Below are 21,834 nucleotides of genomic sequence, written 5' to 3'. Positions count from 1 at the left end.
CGAAATTCAAAACAAACAAACAAACAAACAAACTTACATTATTTTAAAATTAAACTCGTGATTCTCACGAAACTTAAAGAAAAGGCTTATTGTTTTAAATGTATTGTTCAGTATTCTATATATTTTTCAATAGTATTGTTTTATTGTCAGTGTGATTGCGATGCAATATTTATTCAAGTCATAGAAATATTATAACGCAATTACTTCAGATTTTTTCATATCATTATATTGGTGAAGTTTTGTTTTTTTAATATTTATCTTAGATGATGACCTGATTTGAGTAGTAATATTTTAATTGAGACTTTCTAATTTGTTTATATTTTAATAGACCAACAGAGAAGTTTCTAAGAATTAATTATAACTTATAAGTGTTTATACCGATTGTGGCCTGTTGTACACTGAAATATTCATGTGCTCATAAACGATATTTTGTACGAATAACTATTGTTTGTTTGTTTTTTAATTTAGCACAAAGCTACACGAGGGCTATCTGCACTGAGTAACTGTTAAATGCACTTTATTTACACGTTATAAAACAAGGGAAACGTTATGTTGTTTTCAGCCAACCAGTTTTTATATTATGATATGTATATAGGACACATGTTATAAAAGAAGAGAAACATTGTTGTTCCATACACCCAATTCTGTATAATATTTGTATGAATATAATAGTACTGTCTATTGTGTGTTCATGTAGTTACTTCACAGGGAGCGGAGTGGATAGATCTTCATCAATATTGGGATAGAGGTTCACTAGTTCCATGCAGGGAAAGTAACAAATTTTCAGCTTTGCATTTGAAGTTTGTGGTTTTTATGGACCGTTCTTTACCACTACTTCTTCCTCTGTTGGGGCCCAGCATGACCAGGTGGTTAGGGCGCTGGACTCGTAATCTCAGGGTTGTAGGCTACGATCAATCCCACCATTCGTTGGTAAAAGAGTAGTCTAAGAGTTAGCGGCGGGTGGTAATGACTAGTTACCTTCCCTCTAGTCTCACACTGCTATATTAGGGATGACTAGTGCAGACACCCCTCGTGTAGCTTTGCGCGAAATTCAAACCAAACAAACACCCTCTCTTCATGGATCTTTATCAGATTTCGCTTGAAGATTTGTTGGCTCCATGCAGAAATATATACAAATTTGCGGTTCCATATTTTGTGTCTTGCAATTTTTAGGAGAGTTTTTTTTAACAATTACATATAAAGGAAGGAACTTTTCATGTCTTAAGATAACCTTTCATTAATCATGAATTTACATAACTTCCGTCTATTTATATATGTGTGTGTGTGTGTGTGTGTGTGTGTGTGTATGATACACATTATAAAACAAGGAAAATTTATTGTTTCATCCACCTGATTTGTTATATAATATATATATATGTTATAACATAAAGGAAGCGTGCTGTTATTTCAGCCACGAAATGTTTATGATGTTACATGTAAATATATGATAAAACCTTTTAATTACTTCTTATTGCTTAGGTTTTCATTCAATTCGTATTATCTTAGTAATTCTCTGTGAAATTATAACATTTGCAGTTTGTTTTTTTTTATATTTAAAATACTTTCATGCATTTTGTTTGTTTTTCGAAACTGAAAGGCGCTTTTAGTGTAATTAGTTTTTTATGTTACACGAAGGTTATTATTTTACGTGTACCCGTTGTTGTGTGTTGAAATCTGTTGTGCTAGTTGTATGATCAGTTCTTTACATCAGCATTTAACGTGTCGAAGACTGCTGAATTTGTTCGTTGTTAGTTTTTGATGTTGTGTATCGTACATATTGAATTTTAACGGTTACTGAACCGCACTGGGCCGTCAGGACTCTAGTGTGCGTACTAGCATGTCACACAAACATGAGAAGGTGGGTGGCAAAAGGGGGGTGAAAAGACTATTGTTCACGCTCCGTAAACACGCGTTTCACTTCCAATTGTTGTGGAACATTCACGCATGGGAGCAGTGTTCCTCAGGGGTTAGTGAGTCATACAGTGGCGGAGTAAATGATGCCGCCTCAGAATACGCGAGTTTTTGGGTAAACTTACTCACTGAGGGGTAACTTTGGTTGTAGATTGAAGTGCTTTAGTGTGCGTGGTCGTCCTCTTTTCTGAGTGTGTGTAAACTAGTGTAATTCTTGCTTATAAGATGATAAAATTCATTAGTCTTTGTTGTGTCTAAAATGAATGCTTAAACACGAGCGTCCAGCAATAAGTTTGTAAGCACCGAGTTATTTGGAGTAGTGCTTTGTGTTTACGTTTGGAGTTTGTGATTCTTCGCACGAGAAAACCCATGTGTTTGTTGGTATTGTACACTTTGTCGATTATCTTCGGAATTCATTGAGTGCTAACGTCGCCATTGTTGGATTAATTCTTGGATGTTGTAAAGAAAGAAGAAAAACGCTGGAGTTTTATGGTATATTTTTCTTTGTTTAATTAACCTAAAACCAACATCAAAAGCTTCAAATAATTATAACTGTGGGTCGAAATGTAATACGCAAGTGGATTTAGGTTTATTATTGGTGCTTCAAAACGAAAACGACTAAAAAGTAAACTAGAAATATGAGATATTCTGTAGTTCGTAATTAAGGCCACGATTTACGAAATACATCCTTAACGGATGTGTTTTAGTTACCGTTCTGAGAAAATTAGCAGGCGTGTTTAAAAATCAAAACTTAGACATTTTGCAGCGAATTCTGTGTATTGTTTCGTTAGACTGTGTTGTTTGAGATTGAAATTTGAAGACATTTTGAAATGTGACAGTAACCAACAATGTTACTTTTCTATTTTAAAATATGGTTAAATTTTTTTGTTAATTTCAGAGCTTCCGCACACGGATCTGAGTAGGTGTGTGCGGAATATTAGTTCGAGGAATCTATGAGTAAAAAACAGTTGAGAACCATATCTTTAAATGACATAATAATATCACCCATGAGCTGAGGTTTGCGGGAATCCATTAAGGAAAAAAGTTGAGAACCACTGTAATAAAAGACGTAATAATTATTCCCCATGGGCTGAACAATGAGGAAGTCCATGAGAGAGGAAAGATGAGAACCATTGCTATAAGTGACAATAATTATTAATCATGAGCTAAGGTTCAGGGTGTACATGAAGGAGGAAAAAATGAGGACCACTGCTACAAATGGCCTAGTAATTATTACAGAACCACTGCTATAAATTATATTATAATCATCACAGAACCACTGCTATGAATGATATTATAATTATCACAGAACCACTACTATAAATGAGATTATAATTATTAGTAACAAGCCGAATTGTTAAGGGATTCATGAGAGAAATAGTTTAGAAGTATTGTTACAAACAAACTAATAGTCCCCCAGTGGCACAGCGGCATGTCTGCGGACTTTCACCCCTAGAAATAGGGTTGCGATACTCGTGGTGGGCAGAGCACAGATAGCCACTTGTGAAGCTTTGTGCTCAACTTAAAAAACGAACTAATGATTACACTTGAGTTGAATTTTCAAACTGTTTTCAGTGGATAAATAAAATAATGGTATTCGACTCAGAAATACTGAAATTGCATTTAATTAGTACCAGTTCACTGAATCATAGCTACGGTGTGTTCTAAGAATTTTTGTTCTATTAGTTTTTCCAGCGAAAAACCAGCTATAACCTAGGACACATATTTTATTTCATAAGCACCAAATCCTTAACGGGGTTATCAGCAGGGACAACGCTAACAGGGGGGGGGGGATAAAAAGGACGTTTACCCACTTCCCCTAGCGGTCAAAAGTGGAGTCTCAACTTCTAATCCGAATCACAAAACAGTTACAAAGTTACCGATTGTCGAACAATGGGCAATATGGCTCTGTTTTCTTGCCTGCGTCTAATAAATTATGACATTAATTGATATGTGGTGTGCGATGTTTAAAATGTCACCATATTCAGGAGCACCAATATAACCACTTGCTCTCCCATCCCCTTTTCCACCAACAATGAAACCCCAAGAAAAAGTTATTTTAAGTGTTTAGAATTACAACCGTTCTTACATCGTGATCACATAATTGTCTTAGGAAAACCATTCCTTTCCTTTATTGAGCAACAGTTTCACTTCATTCTGAGAATCAGGTTATTAGCTGTTAAAATCAGATCAACACTCATTAGTCTGTAAAGCTATTAAAATACCACACTGTGTTTTGTGCCCGTAGCCGAAGTTTGTCTTGTTGCATTAATTGCGATAAATCTGGTTCAACCGGTTGAAATTACTCGCCTGGTGGTCGTTGAGTTTTGGTTTAGGATATGCTGTACAGTCTGGTGGCTCCTGGGGATCGCGAGAGAGACAATACATTTGCGTTGTGTTTAAATATAATGTATTATCACTTATATTTCGTTCTTGGACCAATTACGTTTAGTTTGGCTGGGCTTTTTGAAAAGTATATATCAGAATACACAACGCACTGCTAAGCCGTTTTGGCCTTTGTATTTAAAACATGTTAAGAGTCAGTACAAGTTTGATCAAACTTTCGTGTATTAAATCTGGTTATTATTATTACTCAAGCAGACAGTTAGGCGAGGCCATTTTTGAGTGAGACTTAAGTTATTAATAGGGATGAGTATTACTTTGTAATTCACAATAAACTGTTTACTGCCATTTTATCATACATTCATGTATGAAATGTGCTGCCTTATGCTGTCATACTCAACAATACATGCCGATATTGTGCCAATACACTTGCATAATAGGTGCAGTCACTATTATTCAACACTTCATGTATTAGAAATACTATTGTTATTGTGGAAGCATACTCACATATAAAGCACATTCATCACTATTCTGGGTTGCATGTATGAAACGTAGTATTATAATTATGCGATGTACTATCACGTGATATGCGCCATATTCATAGTGTAAATACACATTCATATATATATCTATATACTATGATTATTTTGATACTACTCACATGTTATTACTGTAACTGTTATAAAAGTACAATCAATTCTATGGTGACTATAAGTGACTGCTTTTAAAAGGTAATGTATATGCATAAGTTACCATGGTAATTGGTAAAACAACATAGTCAATAATATATATAGCTATATATCGGTCTGCAACATAGAATTAATAGCTAAATCGACCTATTGATTGAACTACTTTTAAAATGTCAGCATATAAATATATAATTCTCAGAACCACCTAAAACTTCAGACAATCTTCAATTTACTAAGTACCACTAAGGAAGGTGACCATATTTTGTAAAGTTGTTCTTAAATTTCTACTTATGATTTGAGAAGCGGGCATTACCAGAGAAACTTGGATAAATGACAATAAAAATAAATTGACACGTCTAAGTGAAAACGTTTTCTAATTTATATTCAGCGACGTTCGAGCAGGTATCCCTTGTATGTTAGTAAAGACCTTGTTACCAGAAAAGCTTACTGTGTTAATGTCTTTTGTACATCTCTGATGATTGTGGCGGATTCAGAATGCCCCAGTGGGACAGAGGTATGCCTGTGATTTTGCAGTGCTAGAAACTGGGTTTCAATACCCGTGGTGAACAGAAGATCGATAACCTTTTTTGTTTAATTACATAAGAACTATTTTGGGACTTATTTTTCTAAAAGATAAAACATAAAATGGTCTATGATATATTTAATGTCGTAGTTATGGCGACTGGCTGCAGTGAGTCACGTGACGATACGATTTCTAACAAATAATATTAACGTGTGTGTTTTTTTATAGCAAAGCCAAATAAGGCTATCTGCTGTGTCCACTGAGGGGAATCGAACTTTTGACTTTAACGTTGTAAACCCGTAGACTTATCGCTGTTCCAGCGGGGGACAAATAATATTACTAAAAGTGACTACATTTTATTTCCAACGTATTTCTGCTGCAGATTTTGTAATAAAATATAATAATGTAAATATAAGTATATTTTGAGCGATTCTTCTAGGAATTGGGGACATTTTGAGGACAATATTAGAGGGAGCTGTTATAACAGTGTTATATTAAATAAGAAGTGCTATGATTTCTTGGATGATTACACCATCTCCATAAAATAATTTTTATAAAAGTGCTGGAAAACAGGTAAATTTACCAGAAACAACAGTAGAGAATTGTGATTATCTTGCATATTTGAAATATGTATAAGAAAGAAAGATGCGACTTGTCTTCGTAAATCATGATGATGTTTGCAGTTAATGTAATGTCTTAGATTCAGAGATCTATCTGAAAACTATGCTGTAACGCTAATTTTGTTTACTTTTGTCTAACGTTTCCAGACAGTTATGATAAAGATTTTGATAAACCAGAAATTTAGAACGGTGATAAATGCAGGTATGATTTGTATTTAATTCGCTGTGTATTTCGTATAGGCTCCCAAGTGGCTCAGCGGTAAGTATACAAGCATACTACGCTAAACATGGGTTTCGATACTCGTGGTGGATAGAGCACAAATAACCCATTGTGTAGTTTTACGCTTAACAACAACCAAACTAAATATTTCGTATACAGATGTGGCCCTTGGGGTTGACAACTTGTGCCCCCTCACAGAGCACCCACTCCAAGGGTCGCCGAATACAAAGTTCGCAGGGACCACAAATTCGCCTATGGTCGACTCTGTTCGTATTGAAGTTAAAGCTATCTAAGAGACCTGAAAGAAAAGTACATAAGTGGTGAAACATTTCAACTGTTTTAAAACTATTTTCTTAAAAAAGATAGGGTCATTATTATTTACACAGACGTAAACTAATACATTTTGCATTAATTTGATTCATTCTGTTAGGGCCTATAAGAGTGCAATAAACATGAAGAATTCACTTCTGCGTCTCCTATTTCAGACAGCATGTTTTGTTATTTAGTAAAACTATACGTTATATTTCGTTCTAGTTCATGAAAAAGTTAATGTATTGCTCACTTTACCTACAAAGCCAACAAAGAGAAGTCGGTAATAACATATAGTTTAAGTATAATCTCAATGTATGTAATATTTATATTCGCAAAATTCTTCTCTATACCTTGTTACGTATTACAATTTCATATAGTCTGAAACTGAGTTAAATGGTAATTTAAGTTTATAGGTTAAACAAATGCGATGTACTATCACGTGATATGCGCCATATTCATAGTGTAAATACACATTCATATATATATTTATATACTATGATTATTTTGATACTACTCACATGTTATTAGTGTAACTGTTATAAAAGTACAGTCAATTCTATGGAAAATACTTTTTGTAATACTTATTCTCCAATTTATGGTATTTGCCAACAAGGTTGACCCACAGAGTTTGTTGTTTTTTTAATACAAATATATTTTAATATTCAAACAATAACCGTGATTAGAAATAATGATTTATGTACAATAGTTTTACAATCAATATTGAATTTTCTATTTGGTCTGGAACTTCTTTGATATTTTATCAAGGGTTCGCGATGAGCAAATTAACCTTGAGTTGATGTAGGTGCAATCCACTTAATAGGGAGCTAGGTAGCTCTACGTTCTTCATTGATCACACGCCAAGTTTTTCACTACTGAAGTTATATAATGTCTTCGTAAAAATGCATACGTCCAGTGTGAATATCCAGATGTTAAATGGTTTGTACTGTCCGAAATTTATAAACGATCCTGGTCAAATATATGAAGTTTCCGATTAGTAAGCGTTAATCACAGTTATAGCTTCCGAGGTTTATAATATACTAAGTGTAGCAAATCAATAATATGTACTTTCTCTTGGCGTTGATTACATTTGTAGGCGTCAGGAGAGTTTCTAAATAGTGATTCAGAGGTGAAGATAAGATGAATGTGAGTATTTGTGTATGTGTGTTGGGTGAGGTTCATTCAACTGGAACCGAGAAAGGTTCAGTTTGGAGCCTGAAATGTCGTCTGAAAACCAAAAATAGGCACGAGAAGTCCGTAAAAATACAGTCCAACGTTAAAATATGGCATTTACTTTGAAATCGTATTTTGTTTTTGGTCTGAGAATTTACTTAACGTTAAATGCTTTTTAGCTAAAAGGTGGCGCCAAGTAATCACGGTCTTGTACATGTGGTACAGCTGTGATTAGTGCTTCATGCTTTCACGTGTATGCTTGCACGTACTCGCGAAGTCGGTACGTCAGTTTCCGTGTTTACTAGTTTTTATAATCGACCAGTTTAGGAATAAAGTTTTTATGTCTTATGATCCATCTCAATATACATTTGCCTATTGATTTGAAATCTCATATTCCAGCCATCGTGTTTTTCATATGTGCTTTTTTTTAATAAATAAAAGAACCTCACAGTGAAGGTAGACTGGTAGACTACCTCGCGCTCTCTTCTTGTCAGTATGATAGGCTTAACCTATAGACTTGTTAACATACAGACAAAAAAAGTTTGTGGAAGTTGACTGACCTCATGTAGACGTTATATTAAACTAGCCTCTAGTATCTATAACCAGGTTATTGTGTCGTGTTTTTCAACATTTGGGCACGACTGTTGGTTGGAAGAAATACAATTAAAGTGCAATTTTAGTGTTTTATTTGTCGTTTATTTTGATAAATAAGTAATAAACCTATATCATATAAAAATACACGTATTTCAATATAGATGGGAACTGATGATCCATTTCGCATAAAATATCATGGAAATAACCACACATGCAGAATAATTAGCCAGACAAGGACATTAAGAAAAACAGCAAAGGGTTTCAGGATATTTCTAAAAAATAATGTTTAAAAGCTGAAATAAACTTCAGTTATTTGACCACAATAATGCTGAAGAGATGTTATTATTATCATAAGAGGTGGTGGATCATGATGGCAAACTGCTTATGTTACTAAATCATGACTGAGCCAAAATATCCTCTAGTGATTTTTTCTGGATCCTTATACCATTTGTTAATTCGTCTCTTCTTGCTTAGTTGGTGGGCTATGTGAGGTTTTCAATTTTTTATTCTTACAGTTTCTCAAATGTTTAACAACAAAAATAAATCAACGTGCAGATAGATAAGGTTATTTCCACGTGATCTGAATTGATTTCTTATACATATATATATATATATATATTTTAAAGGACCTGATAAAGAAATGTTTCAACCATAAATGTCTACTCTAGTAGTGCATATTTTTCAATAACCTAACCATTCACAAATGTTTTACCGAAAAGTAATGATAAAAATAACAAACGCACTCATGTCTTTTATCATCTGTGCCTCAGCTGTAACAATCCCAGATGATGAGAAACCCACTTGAAGTAAAAATGTATTTCAGAACAGCTGGTATGGGTATTAACACTTTTACCAATAAAGCAGAGAACAACATTTATACCTCCCTAGATCATCTTCAGGCTAACAAAGAGAGAGTTTGCAACTGACCATTGCCAGACACATGTCGAAGAACAACAACAACAAAAAACAACACTTTCACACGTTTTTGAACACTGCAAATCAAATAAACACAGCATAACCATAGAAAACACCCAGATACTAACTAAGGAAACAAATATAACTAAACGCAAAATCAAAGAAGCCCTCCTTATACAACAACTAAAACCAAAATTAAACCATTATAAAGGAACACCTTTATACCTATACTAATTAATAACCTAACTGCAACGTCCCTACAATCCCGTACCCGTTTATACTCTCATTTCTGACATGTTTCCGGCAACGGTCAGTTGCAAACTCTCTTTTTGTTAACCTGAAGATGACCTCGGGAGGTCGAAACGTTGTTCTCTGCTTTATTAGTAAAAGTGTTAATACCCATACCAGCCGTTCTAAGATACACTGCAACAATCCCAATCTCTTGTTACGCTTTGTGATAGCTGTGTAATTTACTAGTCGCCTGATCTCCGAAATAAGCAACTGAATAATATGCCAGCAACAAATGTTAATCTGTAGTAGAAATTGCATGTACTTTGTATGTGCTTACACGATGAAGTGCACAAAAGTTACATGAAATATAGCTTAAAGATCTGAACCTTCAAAACGTGAGAATGTGTACTACAGATTTTGTAATTTCTAGTGTTGCTAATGTGTTTTTTAATACTCCTTTTATCAGTTTTACATATGTAAAATTATACAGTAATGTTTTGCTGAGTACTGTATTCTCAGAATTTTATCTTTTGCATGTGTGAAGATTCTGGTATACCAATAACCATTGTATGAGAAAGTTTGTGGATGTTTTTGCTTACAATTGTATTCAATGTTTTAAGGAACATGTAATACACGAACGTATTGAAATAAAATACTGAAACGATTTTCAGTGAAGACCACAAACAAACATCAGATAAATATCGATTTATTCTACCCAACGTTTCGGCTTACGCCTTTATCTGGTTATACACATATTGTTTGTTCTTGTCGATTAATCACAAGTGGCGTAAAGTGAAAAGCTTTGAGATTAGTATAGGATTTCGGATAAACTACTGTAGTAATTACATAAGTCCAACATTCCATTTCTGAATTAACTGCTTCAAGGTCTTCGTGCCTCTGGCTTTCCATTATATGATTAAATGTTTCACAGATCTGTCTTTCTAACTTAGTTTTCTTTTATAGGGTTAACTACGTCAGTGTCTCTGTAACTCTGACTTTATATGACAAGTTTAAAGGTTTCAATGGCATTGTAACTCAGGTTTCCAACAGAGGATTAACAGCTCCAACGTCTTTGTAATTCCGGCTTTCTATCATAGGATTAACAGCTTCAATGTCTTTTCATTATTATCAAGAACCCATTTAAATATTTGTGAAAAAACAAAGCTAATTTGTTTCGGTGCGAAATATTTATAGATGTAATTAAATAGCTCGAAATTAATGTGCACTTGATTCGTAACATCGCAGTTTTTAAATACGACTTTTAATTGTTATTTGTGTTTGTTTTGAAGTTAAGCACAAAGCTACACAATAGGCTATCTGTGCTTTTCCCACCATGGGTATCTAAACTCGATTTCTAGCGCTGTAAGTCCGCAGACACGCCGTTGTGCCACTAGGCGACAGTTATTGTTTTTATCCAGTACGGAAGGCAAACTGAACTTAATCAAAATAAGAACACGATATTTAAGGTTTATCAACATCTTTACATCACCAGCTATCTGAAATCTTAGAATTAGTATGAGTACATACATACGTGTTGTGTAATTATATCCAACAGTAACATATTGTAAGCGAATAGTGACTTCTTAGTACTGTGTTAAATCTTTAAGCGCATATTGGATTTAAAAAAAAAAAAAAGGAAATCACGTTCTTAACTGCATGACGTCAGCCTATTATGCATAAACTGAAACGACAGGAGTTAATGTTAAATTTGAGTACCATTGTGCAAGTAAAGCACTTAGAATGTGTTTCATACATAAACAACGATCATGCCTGATTCTGATTACCAACAACAATGATAACTACTGATGCATGCATGCTTAACAGCTTTGTTCCATAGATAAATGTCCCTACAACAACTAACGAAATGAAAATGCACGGTGGTAGGAAATACGTAATGCGAATAATCATACTAAATATTTGAGAAAACGGACTTAGAATTATGAACATACTACAGAATGAGCATTATTTATTGTTTACCTGTGTTGATGAAGTAATATATTCATCTTTGATCCTTCCTGATTTGGCTTTCGCTTTCAAAAAATAAATGTTTAATAGCAAAATTAACAAAATCGAATGAGGAAAACGTATTAATATCGTATATATCGTCAGCGAAGGTGTAAATATAGCATAATCTTAGGACAAAATCTAAGAGTTTTGTGTTGTGATAAACGTTTCCATTAATGTTTTCGTTATTGTGAGCTAAATAAAGAAAATAAAAGAAACTTTATGTATAAACTTTCCTATTACTTCATCTAGAGCAACTCGTAGATTTAGATGTAAACAGTTTACAGTATTTCATGAATGTTTTTCGAAGTTACAATGGCGAGAAAGATGGGCCACGTGTTTTCCTGATAGATTACTAGATAACATAAAACAGTATGTGAGATAATTTACCACAACAAAATCTTCATAACATATATTTATGTTAGTACGTTATTTATATAAGTTGGACTTTATATAACCTTTGGATATATGTAGTAATTTGTTAATATAGAACGTCTTCTGTTTACAGAGCGACATAGCTTTTCTTTTCCTGTATGGTCATTCAAGGGATAAATTCCAGAGTTCTAAATGTTGGTGAACAAAGAGGTTTACCGACAGAGGTCAGTAGAAGTAAGTACATCTTTCACTGTTTTAAAGATAGTTAGGCTCTGGGTGGTAGACTTGAGAATATGTCTTTAAAAATAAATAGATATTATGCATCTCTAATTTTTAACTTGAAAAAAGATTTGTTTGTAATTAAGCACAAACCTACATAATGGATTATCTGTGCTATGCTCACTACGAAATCCAGTATTGTAACTCCGCAGATATAAGACTGTGCCACCGAGAATCTTGAAAAATATATATGCATTGTATATTTTTTTTTTAAAACAAGTCTTGATTTTTTCTTTATATTTTTACTGAGTTAGCAACAGATTAAAAAAAATCCTTCTTCGTTATTTAGAAAGCTCTCGAAATTTAGTTGAATATCTTGCAAAAGTACACAGATGTGTATAAAAACTAAAACTTTGTGTGTGATACGTTGAGAGCATAAAATAGCGTTGTTATTTGTTGAGAATTTTTTCCTAAACAGATTTTCAGTTAAGCCATTATTAACCTTGGTGTTACCAGGAAATAACAGGTTGATGAAGTGATAAAATTAAGTAGTGATTTATTATTTCCTTATGACACTGAGATTAACGCCTTTACTGAAAATCAATTTACGAAAATACGACTAAAGAATCTCACTTTGCGTAAAGCATCTCGATGGCTGCCTGCGGTAGCTGTCCCTAATATGGAGCTAGAAACCTGGTTTCGATACCCCTAATAGGCAGAGCACGGATAGCCCATTGTGTTGCTTTGTGGTTAATTACACTCAACCAACCTAATGTTGAAACAGGTTACTAGTTAACACTCTCCACTCGTAGGCTACTCTTAATCGACCAAAGAGATTTGTTCAATGCTCTTGTTACGCACTCACGGTCCCAAAGTATGGGGCACGATTTTCAACTCGAATCTTGGACTAACAGTTCATTACGCTAACCACTGGTTCACGCTTGGCTCATATAATAGAGAAGGCTCTTGTTATGTTAATTCTGGACTAAAATTGAAGTTTTTCAAAAAGAAACTGATCAGTTTAATTGAACGAGAAAAACTAATGATTGAATGGGGGGAAAATAAAAGGAGAAATAAAATGCTCAGTAAAAAAAATAACCACGACTGGAATATTGTATTAATAATTTAAAATACTTTTTTTTTGTTTTAAAAGTGTTTTGTAATTTGTACTGACACAAAAAAGATTAAGTGATAAAAGAAACATGGCAAAGTTAAAATATGGGAAGATAATTACAGAATCACCTAATGTTTGTGTGTTATATCTACATTTTTATTCTAAGTTTCTCATGAATACTTTGAGACTGGTGACATTAATGAAAATGGGGAACAGTAACAGGAAATTCTTAAAAGTGTTTTTAGCAAAGGGAGTAGATTATGTACTGTAAAGTTATATGTATACAATCGAAAAGACTTAGATCCGTGTTGTGTAAGTTATTCTGCGTGACGATTCACGTGATGTACATTATTAATATGTACAATTATGGTATGAAACCATTAGAAGAAAAACTATCGCAGACCGTAAGCATGATTCGGTGAATTAAATAATCTTTTGTATCCATGTCATGGTAACTTTTTTGTGCTGAAATATTACGACACAAATGACCGATTATTTTAACACGAATCTTTACATATGACGTGTAAAAGTATCTGTTTATATGTTGTACACGTACATCATATAACTGTAAAGAATTATTGTTTTTTGTTTTTATTTTGTTATGAGACAAATGAATAAAAAATTATTAAGTTAGTAATATTTTTTACTTAATATATAAAGCACAAGCTCCTTGATTATTATATAGAACAATTCTACCGCTCTGAATATCCTTTTGTAATCATGATCCACGTGAAAATATAAAGTTAGCCCTCTGCCGGATTTTTTCGAAACCTGATCGACCTCATGACCATCCTTGGCCATTAATACATGTCTTTACACTAAAAGACAAACGTTTCTCCTTTGATATCTGTTGTTGTTGTTTTTTTGTTTTTTTTTACCACTTTGTCTATGTAAATGCTTCTTTGTTACTTTTGCTGGATACATTTCTATTTTCACTGAATAGATTAACAAAGAAACCGTATCTATAATTTCATTACTGGAACGAACTATTTTTCCCTTTGTATGTTAGAATAGTTTGAATTTCTCCGACAGAGAGCATTATTTGATTACATTATCTTTGTCGTGTTTACTCATTGATATCGTTTACACTAAAGTACATTAATGTCAGCTAACATGACTTTGTTTTTTATAAATGTTTTAATTTCTTTTAGTTAAATTTCTTTATCATTTTAGCTTAACACGTCGGTAAAATTATAAGTGAAAGTTGACGTAATGTATACTATCACATTTACTGATAATATATACGTTGATATAACGAAAGATTAAAGACTGTTTACCAGGCTATAATATAAAAGTTGTGTAATTTAGTAATTTCTTATCTTAAGAAAAATTAATAATAACTGATTTTTTAATATAAAATGGTGAATTTCTTATTCAGAAACCTCTAATATACAATATTGAATAAGTAATTATAAAAGCTCCCTGTAGAGAACAAATAAATAAAACCTGTAATTAAGCACAAAGCTACACAATGGCTATGCGTGTAATACCCATCACGAGTATCGAAATCTAATGTCCCAGATACCATAATCAAAGTAAATGTATTCACATAATGAGGCACAGTATCGGTTTATTACAAAAACTGTCCAAAAGGTGTAAAGAAGAGTAATTTTACAACCAACCAATGTCGAAAGATTCTGTAGTGTTATCACAAAATATAAAGTCTAAATGTTGCATATCATGGTAAGAACATGGAATCAAAAAGGCTATAGTTAAAATAGGTATCGATTGTAGTGTGAGGTAATTTATGAAAGGAGCAGTTCACAATTTTCGCCATCTTTACAAGCGACATAAGGTACACTTTTCGAGTCTCATCGCTCCCCCTTAAACATACAGATAAAACAATGGATTTTTTTTTCAAGATATTTTTATCGGAGATTAGTTATTATAAATAAGGTGCCAAGAAACAATAAAAATGTGTTTAGGTCGACAAACATTGTAAGAATTTAAAGTTGGTCAGTATTGTTCTAGTTTATTAATTGAAATCAAATGATGTCAGATCGATGATTTTGTTCAGTATCGTTTTAGAGCTTCTACCTGTCCAACCGCCCCCCCCCCCCCCGAAATACATTTCATATGCTTGTGGAAGTGGCGAAAATTATATATGCTACCTAACATTTCTTGGATATGAATGTATATGTAACTGTCTAGTGAATTCTATTTACTGAGGTTTCCAGGTGAAGTGTAACGTTGTTTTTTTTAGGAAATCACTACACACCAAGATAAAGCGAAAGGTATGCAACGAAACCTGTTTCCATGTCAAGTTTGGATAATCCAGAGTGACTAATACATGTGACAGATACTGTGTTGACACAACCTTAAATACAGCTGCTAATTTTAATGTATCATAATACAATACTTTTACTTTAAGCTATTTGATTTATGTTTATGACATATATGATTTAATAATATTGTTTCTAAGATGTGGGTTACGTTAAAAGATAGTATATTTTTTGTAACGATTACCTTTATTTAAATTGAATAATATCGTCTCCCTAAACCGGTTATAAGTGTTAGCTTTTACTTAAACCAAGATCGTAACATGAAGTTAACAAAGTGTTTTTGCTTAAACCTTACAGATGGCAGCACTTACTATATAATTTCAAATTGTTTTATTTTCTTTTAACTGTTTCGAAGCGTTATTTCCAAAATAACTTCTTAGTTCAGTATAGTATATGCAGAGAGAGAGAGAAAAAAAAGTCGAAATTAGATTGGGATATCTTTATCATAGTATTTAGTTATTTTGAAAAGTATGATACAGACGTATTGGCCTGGCATGGCCTAGCGCGTTAAGGCGTGCGCTTCGTAATCTGAGAGGCGTGGGTTCGCGTCCGAGTCGCGCCAAACATGCTCGCCCTCCCAGCCGTGGGGGCATTATAATGTGACGTTCAATCCCACTATTCGTTGGTAAAAGAGTAGCCCAAGAGTTGACGATGGGTGGTGATGACTAGCTGCCTTCCCTCTAGTCTTACACTACTAAATTAGGGACGGCTAGCACAGATAGCCCTCGAGTAGCTTTGTATAAACAGACGTATAATTTAGGCTACTGTCAGCCACAATTTTAAGAAACAGGAAAAGTCACAGCAACTTAAAAATATATACAATAATTATTACACTAATTACTTTTATTATCTGATCTTACTATTTCAGCTTCATGGTGAAGAGTGCAAAAAGGTTTTCGTCGAAAGTCCGTTACTAATAATTTAAATATTTCATAACTGTGACTGTTTGTTTGGAATTAAGCACAAAGCTACACAATGGGCTATCTTTGCTCTGCCAACCACAGGTATCAAAAACTGTTTTTTAGCGGTGTGAGTCCGCAGACACTCCGCTGTGTTACTGGGGGTAAACTGTGACTGAACGATATGCATTGCAATACTTTGGAGACATATAATATGTAGGTTATTAAGTTTAGTTTTACGGATACAGTTATAATAACAAAAGAAACTAAGATTATTTCCAACTATTTCATATGGCTACTACCAGCTGGTATAATGACATGACTAAAATTTCGCCTTAGTAATTGTTCCTTCACTTAGTATAATAATATTTTTGTTCAATTAATATGCACGAATTTTGTTTATATAGTAGCTCGAGACTGGTTTAATTATGTCACTAGAAACTAACGTGGCAAAACTGTAGATGAAATGTTGTTGTTTGACATACAATGCCAAGATACCAGTTCGTTGAGCCAGCAACTCGATTTCCTTGTTAAGAGTTTGATTACTTTATTGGCTAAAACTGTATATTATTAAATGAGATTTTCTTGACATATCTTGATTGTTTGCAACGTTGTATAAGTATCACGTTGTGTTGCAATTTGAAATGGTATGTAATGTATTGACATGTGTATTACTTGCGACATCATATATATAACACTTTGCGTTGCAGAGTGAAGCTTGTTTGTTTTGTTGTGCACAAAGCTACACAAAGAGCTATCTGTGCTATGCTCACCACAGGTATCGAAACCCGATTTCTAGCAGTATAAGTACACAGATATACTGCTGTGTCACTGGGAGCACAGTCTTAAGTGGTGGAAAGTACAGGCATGTTTACTTCGTGCGACATGACATATTAACACATTGTGTTGCAGTTTGAAATTATATGGAATCTATTCTTGCGTTTATTACTTGTGACGTTTTATATGTCCCACATCGCATTTCCTTGTTAAGAGTTTGATTACTTTATTGGCTGAAACTGTATATTATTAAGTGAGATTTTCTTGACATATCTTGTCAGTCTCGTCCTCCCGTGGCACAGTGGCATGTCTGCGGACCTACAACGCTAGAAACCGGGTTTCAATACCTGTGTCGGCAGAGTACAGATTGTCCATTGTGCTTAATTCCAAACAAACTGTCAGTCTCTTTCGTCAGGATGGCATGATCAACTGTTTATCTTCAAGAACAGTACTGGTCTGATGTTTCAGGCTCTCGTATCACTTTCTGTTCATTTTTTGAAACTATATATAAACTCAAGCCTGATTTTTAAAACAAAAAACAACATAAAAACCTGGTAACAAATATTCATATTTTAAACACTTACCCATTAATTCGAATGATGCGACTGATTTTTCTTGTACGATTAAAAATATGCGGTACCATTTTTGTCAGTTTTAAGGGAATAAAATACTGGCGAGCCTAAGCAGTTAGAGGGTGAGTCTGTAAGTAAGTAGAGAAGTATGTAAATGTAATGAAAAGCTCAGTTGGGGGTTATTACAATGTTTATGAATTTTTATATTAATTTTATGTGTTTGTTTAGAATTAACACAAAGCTACACAATGGGTTATCTGTGCTCTGCTCACCACATGTATCGAAACCCAGTTTTTAGCGTTGTGAGTCCGCAGAGATGCCGCTGTGCCACTGGGGGGGCTTATATTAATTGTGTCTTGTGTGCTTGACCACTAGCATTAGCTCTACGTACCACAGTTTGAGAATCTATAATATTAAGGATTTCTATGTGTTCCCCGCCCACAGTTTGAGAATCTATAATATAGAGGATTTCGGTGTTGTTCCCCGCTGGTACAACGGTGGATTCAGCAAATAGCCCGATGTGGCTTTGTTATAAGAAAACACACATTTTTATGTTGTGCAAATGTGCTGACACTTTATATTTACACTATTATTTTCAAGATCGATATACTTAATCTGTAATGTTATTGGTAGTTTAAGTATTGCCTTTAAAATGCATATTGTAGGATTTCATTCACTGTTAAATAAAATAAATAATAACCATCTGTTAAACTGTACTGATAATTATAGTGTTCTCGCTTTTTAAGTTTTTAGACGTAGATGAACAAATAGACGTTAAATGAAATCCACTTTCTGTTAAATATAGTGCTTTAGTTTCAATAATTTCGGGAAAACATGTTCAAAATCATTTATGTTTGCATAAAACTTCATGCAGCTGTGGAAGGTTACAATACACCTACACACTCCCAGATGTCAACAATGTAGAACAGTCGTACTTCCTGCATTTTCTTCTAGGTTGTATACGGTGAATAGGTGCGTGTTACGAACCTTCGCGGGCAAGTTAACTGAGTCAATAATTATGAACGCGGACAATCGTAAACCTGACCCTCCTGGGTATATAAACATCAATACCCAAATACCTATGAGAGAGAGAGAGCGAACGGACAATCGTGCAAGATAATTAAATGTTTTTGTTTTTTCACGTGAAAGCATTAGTTTAAAAACCTTGCTTGTGTGTTAGTGTGTTATTTTGTCCTGTTCGTCTGTTTCATGACATATTTTTATATCAGTTTGGTTTTTCGAATATCTGTTGTGTAATTGCCCTCCGCTGGGACAGAAGTTTGTCTTCGGATTTACAACGCTCAAATTAAGGGTTATATTCTACTCGGTGGACACAGTAGATGGCCCGATGTGTATTATTATTTTACTTATTTCTTTATACTTTTAGGGATGGGCTTACCGACATATGTGGATAAAGTTTCATTCCTTTATTATCCGTTGCTATTCAGTCAAGGCGTGTAAACTATTAATGTGCTAAACACAAACCTGTAAAGTTATATCTGTGTAATTTAATGTCAGTAGTGTGTTCTACCATTGATAAAGATGGCGTGTGATTCCTTGGTGGGCAGAGCACAGGCAGCCTTTGTGTAGCTATGTGCTTAATAAACATTACAATATGACACCTTCCTCGCACGCAGTAGAATAAACGGATATTAACATTCTGTATTAATGGAGTGCTTATACTAATGTATGCCTCTCATGGGTACATTATTTAAGTTTATAAAACAACAAAAACGTATATACACACATACACACATATGCGAATTTATATAAATTAGTGCAAAAACATAATACGTGAAACAGGTGGTCAATTAAGTTACAAGATACAAAAAGGTTGTATTAGGTCAACGTTGTGATATCATAGTGAAATGCCAAGTTTTTATTATTAGTTTTTACCTCTTATTATGTCACTTCATTTCAGTCCTAGTAAGGTCATTGGTGCACCAGCAGAAGGTTGCGCCCTCTTTTTGTCCAGGAGAATTAGCAAGTTTATTTGGTTTAGAGCAAAGCCACGTTGGGTTATCTGCTGTGCTCACCGAGGGGTATCGAACCCCTGTTATAGCGTTGTAAATCTGGAGTTCGATTCTCCTCGGTGGGCACAGTAGATAATTTCATGTGATTTTGCTATAAACCCCCCCCCCCCGCAGTAGTACAACGGTATGTTTGCGGACTTACACCGCTAGAAACCGGGTTTCGATACCCATGGTTGGCAGAGCACAGATAGTCCTTTGAGTGGCATTGTGCTTAACTTCAAACAAGCAAACAACAAAAACCTTTGCTATAAGAAAAACCAACACAATGAAGCAGCAATGGATACAATAAGATGAATGTGGAAAAACCCATTTGCTGTTAACTTGTTTTATGTAACAATTTTTAGGCTTGTTGGCTTTTCTATGGTTTGTCGGTTTTCGAAGTTTAAACCACAATATTTAAAATATCATATTTCGTATATAAATAGCAGTTCGTAGATTCTTCAGTTGGCATGTTATTGTAACATCACAATCTTGATTTATCTTTTACTTATTTTATAACTTTACAGTCTTTTGTTTTACGTATTAAGTTTTGTAGAATATGTCAAATATTTTTGTTTTTTTTGAATTAAACCTAACATTTTTCTATTTGCCTCCTAGATTACCTATCGTATTTATCCTTCAGTTTTTGTGTGATAAGTTTAGTGTGGACTGTAGGTGAACTGAAAGCTTTTATCTAATGAAGTAGTGGTGCAATAGTTTCTCATGTTTGGCACGTTCTTAGGATTATTTGATAAATATGACAATGTAAAGTCTGGTTTACTTACTGATAAGGAAAAACATTTTGTAACTTCGATAACGGCTTAAAAGTTTGTAGAATGGAAACACAACTGTAGAGGACGACATTTCGAAAGTCTTCCGCCTTTCATCTTTAAGTTGCCGTCCATTCTACAAAGTTTCATCATGAATAGTCTGCCTAAACAATCTATCAAAGAATAGGCTTAAAAGTTATATAAGTTAGCTTAACTAGTGTTTACTGATAGGCCTAGGTTCACAGTAGTCGGTAAAACAACTTGCTTGCAGACCTGACATGGCCTGGTGGTTAGAGCATTCGATTTGCAACCTGCAAGTGTCGAGGGCGAATCCCGCTACCAAATATGCTCGCCTTTTCAGTCATGGAGGCGTTATGAGTTTACGGTCTTTCCCATTTTTCGTTCGTAAAAGAGTAGTCCAAGAGTTTGCAATAGGTAGTGTTGGCTAGCTGTAGTAGCCTGGTGTAGCTTTGCATTAAATTCGATAAACAAGCAAACGAATAACGTAGATATTAAATTTTTTTTGGTACTTACGTCACTATCTTGTATCTCTATTACTTCGTCGTAAACACAAGTTTAAGCTTTAAAAAAAACTGCTATAAATAAACATCTCATGTTAACATTCAGACTTATTATTTGGCTAAAAGACTCACTCTTAATTATGAATCGTAATTGTGCTAGAGCCTAAGTCGCTCTTTATACGGCTCAAATCGTTTTCTGAATTTTTGAGAAGATTCTGGCAAGTCAATTAAGCCACGCTTTTCACGCTACGTCAAACTTCCTCCTGACTCTAGTAATACAAACGTAACAAAAATAGATTACAATAACAACATAACCTACACAGTTCTCTGCTTCCAGACACTAGGTGTCTAACATAATCATCAATTTGAGTGTCTTATCTTTTTTTTTTTTTGGGGGGGGAGCGATTATGACAAAAATAAAATAAATAAGTCACATATTTGACTCTTGGATTACGGAGTATTCAGGATTTTTTATTGATGTTTAAATAATTTTTGCAGCATTGATAATTCATAAAATGATCTTTAAATAAAAGTTATTAACAAATTTGGAATTCTAGGTTTTTCTCGATGTAAGTAAGAGGTTATTTTGCTGATGTTTTATTGTGTGTTTTTCTTATGATATCATACTTTATGTTTCTAATCTAACTTTGTTGAGTCACTTTATTGTGGCTTATCATATGTAACTACGTATATAGTAGAGATAAACTACAAGGTATGATTGTTGACACTGTTTATATTATTGAAGTTCACTACGGATGTTT

General features: G+C 33.9%; 1 long non-coding RNA gene across 1 annotated transcript in view; it reads right to left on the bottom strand.

The window, feature by feature from the left end:
* LOC143225728 (uncharacterized) overlaps nucleotides 1-18,014 on the bottom strand; it is a 29,929-nt gene extending 11,915 nt beyond the window's left edge. Inside the window, exon 1 of the long non-coding RNA XR_013014010.1 lies at nucleotides 17,783-18,014. This is a non-coding gene — a long non-coding RNA (uncharacterized LOC143225728). The remainder of the gene's footprint in view (nucleotides 1-17,782) is intronic.
* Nucleotides 18,015-21,834: the final 3,820 nt, after the last annotated feature.

Source organism: Tachypleus tridentatus, chromosome 9 (assembly GCF_004210375.1).
Source record: "Tachypleus tridentatus isolate NWPU-2018 chromosome 9, ASM421037v1, whole genome shotgun sequence".
NCBI classification, from domain to species: domain Eukaryota; kingdom Metazoa; phylum Arthropoda; class Merostomata; order Xiphosura; family Limulidae; genus Tachypleus; species Tachypleus tridentatus.
Note: the sequence above shows the minus strand (reverse complement) of the source record. Positions and strands in the feature narration are given on the sequence as shown.